We start from the raw sequence: 7,700 nt of genomic DNA, 5'->3' as shown, positions 1-7,700 counted from the left end.
TGCCCTGCTGATAAGGGTGAACATATAGACTGGCCTATCCGGTGATTCTGGGGCAAGACTGGCCATGGTTCCGAGAACTATTGCAAGAGTCCACCCAGAACCCTCTGGCAGGAGAAGGCGAGAGGCAGATAACAAGAGGGCTTCTTGGGAGGGGTCGGGATGATGATGACCTAGGGGAAGGACCCTCCGGGTCCACCGACACCCCTGAACCCCCACCTACACAAACAGATTCCTCTGTCAATGAGGCGCAGACAGAGCTTGAACATGCTGGCGACTTTATCCAGGAACAACGAGAGGACCCTACATTTAAGCACGCCTGGGAACAGGCCACCGCTAGGGAGCAAGAAAAGGGGGGCGCTACCCTAAAACCCCAAGGCAAGACCGCTTCTATTGGCTGGTGGAAGAGCCACAGACTTGACAAGTACTCTGTCAGCTGCTGGTCCCCCAAAGGTTGTGCCAGGGCCTTTTTACACCTTGCTCATTCAGTGCCCTGGACCCCTTCAAGATTATAGAACAGGTAAATCCAGTGGTCTTCAGGTTGCAGATGTTGGGGATCCACCCCATCTTTCACATTTCACTTTAAAGCCCTACACTGAGAACCCAGACCCATACCGCTCCAGCCCACCAGCACCACCCATAACAGTCCATGAACAGGAGGAGTACTTGGTCCACTGAATCCTCGACTCTCTGCAAGTTAGGGGATGGCTCCAGGATCTGGGGGACTGGGAAGGCCACATTCTGGATGAGAGGTCTTGGGAACCAGTAAAGAATATCCATGCTCTGGAGATATTGTGAGACTTCCATCGGAAGTCCCTTGAGAAACTGGGGGCTGAGGCCCTTAAGAGGCACCCAGTCCTGCTCCTGCCTTGGATCCAGCTTTGCCCCTGCCTTCCCTCAATTCAGGTAACCCAGCTCTGACCCTCGGCTCTGGCATCTGACCTGTGACTCTTGCTCTGACCCTTGGGTTCTATTTTTGGCTACTGACACTGGCTCTGACCACTAGCCATGACCTCCCAAATTCTGGTCTATGACAAGGACAATCAGGTGGTTTTGAACACAGCATTGGAAGCCCAGACCTCCTGAATTCTAATCCTGCTTCTGTTACTGATTCACTATGTGGCCTTGTGCAAATCAATTAAACTCTCTACCTCAGTTTCCCCAACTGTAAAAATGGGGATAATATATTTACAAGCCTTGCTAGGGGCGAAGAACTGCGTCCATGCTATTTTCATTGTTCCAGTGTCTCCTGTACTCAGGGCCGGCTCCAGCTTTATTCTTCGGTGGCAATTCGGCGGCCGGTCCTTCCCTCCGAGAGGGACTGAGGGACCTGCTGCCGAATTTCCGCCGAAGACCCAGACGTGCCGCCCCTCTTCATTGGCCGCCCCAAGCACCCGCTTCCTCCGCTGGTGCCTGGAGCCGGCCGTGCCTGTACTCCCAAGCCCAATGTGCTTGCCTGGCCCAGGCACGAGTTGTATTGCCTTTTAGACTAAACTCTTTGAGGAAGGAACTGTCATTTTCTATGTTCGCACAGCACCCAGCAAAACTGGGTCCTGACCTGCCCTTGTCTCAGCAGCAGTATACGTGTTTAAGAAAAGGAAATAGTGTGAGGTGTAAGTAGTTAGTGCTCGCAAAGCTTTTCGAAGAGGATAAGTGTGCATTGAAGCAAAATGGTGGTTAAACACTAGCGAACCAGAACTGGGAGCATTTTACGGTCACTTGGCACAGGTGTCAGTGGCTACCCGAAGTGCAAGGCAATGGAGAGTCAGGCCCAGGCCCTCTGTGCTCAGTCTCGTTATTATTGTAGGATAGAAAGAGCTGTTCAGATTCTGCAAACAGAGTTATTTTCAAAGGGAGAAAGTGAACATGTCCATGGTGTAATTAAAAGCAGGGGGAGTGAGCTGCTGTGTTAACTCTTTTCCAAACACAGCTTCCTGGAGGGACCCTTGAGCATTGCCCAAGCACAAGGCTTGAGTTCTTGCCAACCCTATTTGAGTGGGGGGTGGAGGGGAATGTTTTCTTGAGAAAAGCTACCCTATTAAAGCTTTCTGTTGCCAGGGGAATGAAGGGAAAATTCAGGAAAACTCCTTTTTATGTTCTTTATGATGTTTACTCTGCTGCATAGTGCCAAAAGAGGGATGAGAGACTACAACACAGCACAGGGCTGCAAAAGCTGTGTGTACTTAATAGGGTGAAACACATGGCTGTGTTTCTCTTTGCCCTCTGCTGAGAGCTGTAGGGAAGATCTGGCCTAAATAACGAAATGAGAAACCATGAGACTGACTGCTAGTGCTCATCAATCAGCTCCTCCCCCCACCCCCACGCCTATCCCACTGCTCTGACAGGAAGTACACAGCGGATGTTTAATGAAAAGGCTGCTGCAGCTTATCTTCACGTGCAGGGGACTTCTTTGTGAACTCATTTGCTTTGAAAAATATGTGGCCCAGTATGCTGGTATTGTTGCCTCCCATTTTAAGGATGGCCATATGATTCATATAGAAGTTGTGTAATATATTTGCCAAGGAAAGCTTCCCCACCATTCACTCACTCTGCTAGGAATAAAGTTAGCAGGAGGTCATTGAGGTCATAAGATCTGGCTGTTATTGCATTTTACAGGAAGGAAGATATGTTGTCTTAAGATCAGCTTATCAGCTGACTTTCCTGTGAAGAAGACAGAGACTATTTTCCTGTGCATCACCACCCCCGTAATTCCCAAACGAACCCTCTCAGTTTGAATCTCCTGTCAGCTCAGCTGTGTGCAGCTCTAACAGTTCAGTATTAAGCAAACAAATAAAAACGCCATTGTAAGGCCATTCAGAATCAACATCTCTTATCAAGCTGACTAACAAGGAGGGATAAACCTCTTCTTCAGTGCTGCCTGTCATCTCAGTCACTTGTTCTCTCTTGGTGTCAATGACCAACTAAATCTGTTGTGATGAAATGGGGTTCTAACTGTTTGAAGAGTTCCTTACAAGGACATTGTAAGCAACAGAGAGCTAAGAAGTCTTGTCTAGTTTGAAGATGGTTGCTTTTCAGTTTGTTGTTTTGAAACTCGGATTTACTCTGAGGTTTTTTATTGTTTATTGTTTGTTTGTTTGTTCTGTTTTTTTTTTTTTTTGCCAACTGATTTTTTTCCCCATGCAATTGTAAAATCACTGGCCATATGTTTTTTTGGTGTTGGGGTCCTCTCTGCCCAAAGTCCTGCTTTCATAAGGTTTTCAGTTGGGGAATGGTTGTCTGTTTCCTCTCTCTGTGACAGATGCATTTCTGTGATCAGCAAAAATGCAGATGTTACAGATTCACTAAGGCATGGTCTTATTAGCTAATGATTCTTAATCTTTGAAGGATTACACATATTGAATAATGCTATTCATTGATAAACAGTTCAAGGGGATCGTCCTGGTTTCCAAAGTATTTACAGTGACAGCTTTAATTGATTATGTTCACTTCCTGTGCACCCAGAAAAACTAAACTAACCCTCCAGTGTTTTGTGCATCTTAAAAGAGCTGATTAATCTAGCAAGAAACAGCACTTGTCAGACAAAACTCTCTGGTTTCAAATTATTTCTTTTATGGGACAGAAACAACTAAAAACCCTGCATTACACAGGCCTTTCTTTAATATCCAGTAATTTCTGAAATGATAATCTAGTAAGATTTTTCATCCAACCAAGCATGACTGTACTTTGCTTTTGTCTATGTTGAAATTCTTTAGCCTTTAATACTCCAAGCCTTTGGATTCCAGTAATAGTCAAGAGGGCAGAGAGGGGTTGAAAACTGGGTCAGCATGGACCCGATTCCATTCCCACTGAAATCAATAGGACTCTTGTAATTGACTTCAATAAGAGCAGGTCAGGCTTCGTATCAGCTTTTCCTGAGGCAGTTTCATTAACAGTGACTTGAGCCCCTCCTCTAAAGCTTTTCGGCATCTACATCCTACTGAAAATATTCTGTGTCCAGGTTTCCATGCCCAAGGCAGGATCCACTCATGCAATTTATATTCGGCAGAGGAGAAGTAAGAAGCCTAAATTGTTAGTTTGTGTAAATTACTGTGCATCATTTTCATACTTGGAATATATTTTAGGTATTTTGAACACTTTACATACAATAGGAAATATGCTTGTATCTAGTACTATATCTATTTTAAATTTCAGTTTTTATTCTCAAACATGTTAGCAATATATCTTACGTACTAAGTAAAAGCAGCTGTATACAGATATCTAATATTCTGCCTACCAGAATATTCCCCACATTATCTACGAAGTTAAACGCATGGAATACTGACGAAATGGTTTAGTAAAAGCTTTAATAGATCCTTAATGAACTCAGCAATATAACTCTAAAATACCAAGACATTTTTAAAGTGCATAGGATATACTAGAGATGTGGCATTACATAAAATGGACTCGTACTGTTCTGTTTATCCTAAAAAAATTGGGAACGCCTCAGTCACATTGAATTTAAATCAGAATATTGCAGACTGAATTATAGCAAAACTCAAATGGGAAGGAAAAGGGAAAAACTTTCGTGGTTTGTTGTTGTCTGAATGGCTTTTAGTTTCAACTTTTTAATTTGCCACATGCCAGCTTACATCTATGAAGCAACCTTGTTTGAATTTCTACAAAGAATCTCATTCTTTTTCAGTAAAAAGATCTGGCAATAATTTTGTTGGCACTAGATGAAGAGCTTGTTTATTCCACTGGTGATGGCTTCTGTTGTTATCTAGTTTAATGAAAGATCCATAAAAAAAGCCCCAAATAAACAAACAAACCCTGTGAAAGTTTGTGGATAAAGATTATGTGCATTTGCTTTGGATATAGTACTGACCGGATGATGGTGATGTGGTGTTAATAAAATTGCTTCTTACAAGCAGAGGCCTTTATTCAAAGGATACTAGATCACCAGTGACGTGAGTTACCGGGCCTCAGATAGACCTGTGACTAAACTCAGTGTTTGCACTTTACAGTTGTTCTCACACACTCTATAGGTTGGCTCAAAACACTTATGAAAAGCGTATTACTTATGGTAATAAAGCAGGTAAAAAATTTTCAGTTGTGAAACAAAATACGGTATGAATCTTTCTACCATTTGTAGTTATTAAATTCTATAGGCCTGTATTATCTATTTTAATATGTAGTTTTAGTTTCTAGATTTATTTTTTTTAAATAAACATACAAACAGAAGACAGTGAACAGAAAGAATTTGTGATTGTTACTTACTGCGAAAGATTCTTGTGGAAAACATTTCTTATGCTTAGGCTCATAACAGCCTCTCAAGACACACAAATGGCCAGAAGCAGAGAACATGCTTGCTGAGACCTGTTGTGACCTTAAAATGGAGCTGAAAGCACAGTAATAAGGCCATGGAATATGGCTCCTAATTATCACAGAAAGCAAAAATCTGTGGAAGAAGGGCTGTTTCCCACTGTTCATGGTCCTTCCATGTTTTCCCCCAGAATCTTCCTCCCCGGCAGCACAGCTACACTATCTTCCCTCTACGCCATTGGTTGCTCACTCCTGCCATTCAGATAGGTCCTTCAGTTAGATCTCAAAGCTGTGTAGGGAGAGATACTGATGCTCGTATGAGCAGTAAATTCAGTTAAATTGTGGATTTGCCACTATAGCTGAGTAAGGGACAGCACATAGCATTTGTCCCCAGTTTCTTCAGGGAGGAAGTCATCTATGCCACACCTTTACCTGGCACAGCTTAATTCCTCCTCTGGATTGGCCTGTGTACTGGAGGGTGGAGTGAAGACTCTGCCTATCTATGCAGAAGGAAGGAGCAGCAGCCCCAGAGAGGTTGCTGTCCTCCTTCCCCTTGATGCCAGTTGTCCACATAGGAGAATCACAATCTTGCCCTTAAATTGCACTCTGGTCTGAGAGGAGATAATGCACTATAGAGCAACTGTTCCCTGACTCCTTCCCCCTTTGGCTAAACATGCCCCTGAGTCAGGAGTTCAGCTCACATGACGCCAGTCTGAAGGGAATAGAGACCTTTCCCCTCCACAAGTCCCTCAAACCTCATGTCTGTGGCAATGTCCTGGTTTTGCTGCTGTGCACACATGCAGCAGAGAATAGCAGGCTGTAGTCAACTGGAAGAGGCTTTTAAAACAACCAGAAGAGGCCAGGTTACATATGCACCTCTACCTTGAGATAACGCTGTCCTCGGGAGCCAAAAAATCTTACCACATTATAGGTGAAACCGCGTGATATCGAACTTGCTTTCATCCGCCGGAGTGCTCATCTCCCTCCCACCTCACCCCCTGGAGCACTGCTTTACTGCGTTATATCCGAATTCGTATTATATCGGGTCCCGTTATATTGGGGTAGAGGTGTAGTTCATCACTGAGAAGGCACTTACTTGGAGGAGAACTCTATTGTCAACATTACTTTTTACTTTCTCATCAATGTTAACTACCTGCTTTATTGCTCCAGACTAAAAAACTTTAATAATAAAACATTTATGATCTTTTCTTGTGGAAAATAAACAATTTGCCCTTCTCCTGAAACATAATATTAGGATAAATCCATTTCTGGCCTCACTCCACTGAAGCCAATAGAGGGATGCCAGGGATGATTTTGGCCTTACATTAAAAAATAAATAAAAAAATCACGTTTCCCACTTATTGCATTCTGTACATGCTGAAAGTAACTAACTGCCTTAAGATGGGCCATGCCCTCTCTCCCTCCCTGGTTCAATGGAACGGGGGAGACTTTCAAGATGGTTTCTTTTGCTCATCATTTGCTAAGAGAGAGTAATAATAAATTATACGACAAACTGACCATGTTGCCTTCCTGTTAGACCTAAAATAGGATTTTGATAAAATCTAAATAAGGCTTCACCTCAGCAGCAGTTTCCAGAGCACTGCATGAGTAAAATTATGTTGTGTAAAAACCTAAGAATGGGCACTTCTGCAACTCTCGTAAAGCATTTTGCACACATTCATTAATTAAGCCTACAGCACTGCTGAAAATTAGCCTAGTGTGCACTGCAACACAGGATGCTTTCTAAATATTCCCCAGCACTTGAAAATATACAGTGAAAATATGTATTAACACTATATAATTCTGTGTTTCCCTTTTTAAGTCCCGATCCTGCAAAGCAATCTGCCTGCAGGACTCCACATGGATATAAGGGCCTGTATTGATGGATCACTTTGCAGAGTTGGGGCCTTAGTCTGCATTTTTATTTTTTAAGGGATCAAAATGTATGCCTATATTTAGGCACAATTGGGCTCAGTTAAAAGGTGCAATCAAAAACTCAGCATTTCCTTTACAGTCACTTTGTGCTTTTACTTTATTTTAAATGAAGTTTGGGTTTTTGATGCTTAACTTTTAAATATAAATTTACCAAAGAAGGAAGGTGAAAATACTTGTCCTCGGGTGCACATCCCTTCCTCTCCCACTGAAAATAGCCCAGCCCCCTCTGCACTAGTTGGTCCCTTCCCTCCCCTAACCCAAATTCCTCTCCCATCTACCTGCACCTACCACAAGGCAACTAAAACAATGCCCAGCGCTCTGATTACTGATTCATTGACTCCTCCCTACTCCCAGTCCTCCTGTAACCATGCTCAGAAGTCATTCAGAACAAGGAGAGGGTTTCTGGAAGCAGAGAAGATGGTGGTCAGATTCTCAAGACAGATTTCCAATCCAGACAAGCATCCTGTTTGGAATCCCACCCCACTTAATGATCTAACATCCCCCTC

Source organism: Mauremys reevesii, linkage group 6 (assembly GCF_016161935.1).
Source record: "Mauremys reevesii isolate NIE-2019 linkage group 6, ASM1616193v1, whole genome shotgun sequence".
Classification (NCBI taxonomy): domain Eukaryota; kingdom Metazoa; phylum Chordata; order Testudines; family Geoemydidae; genus Mauremys; species Mauremys reevesii.
Note: the sequence above shows the minus strand (reverse complement) of the source record.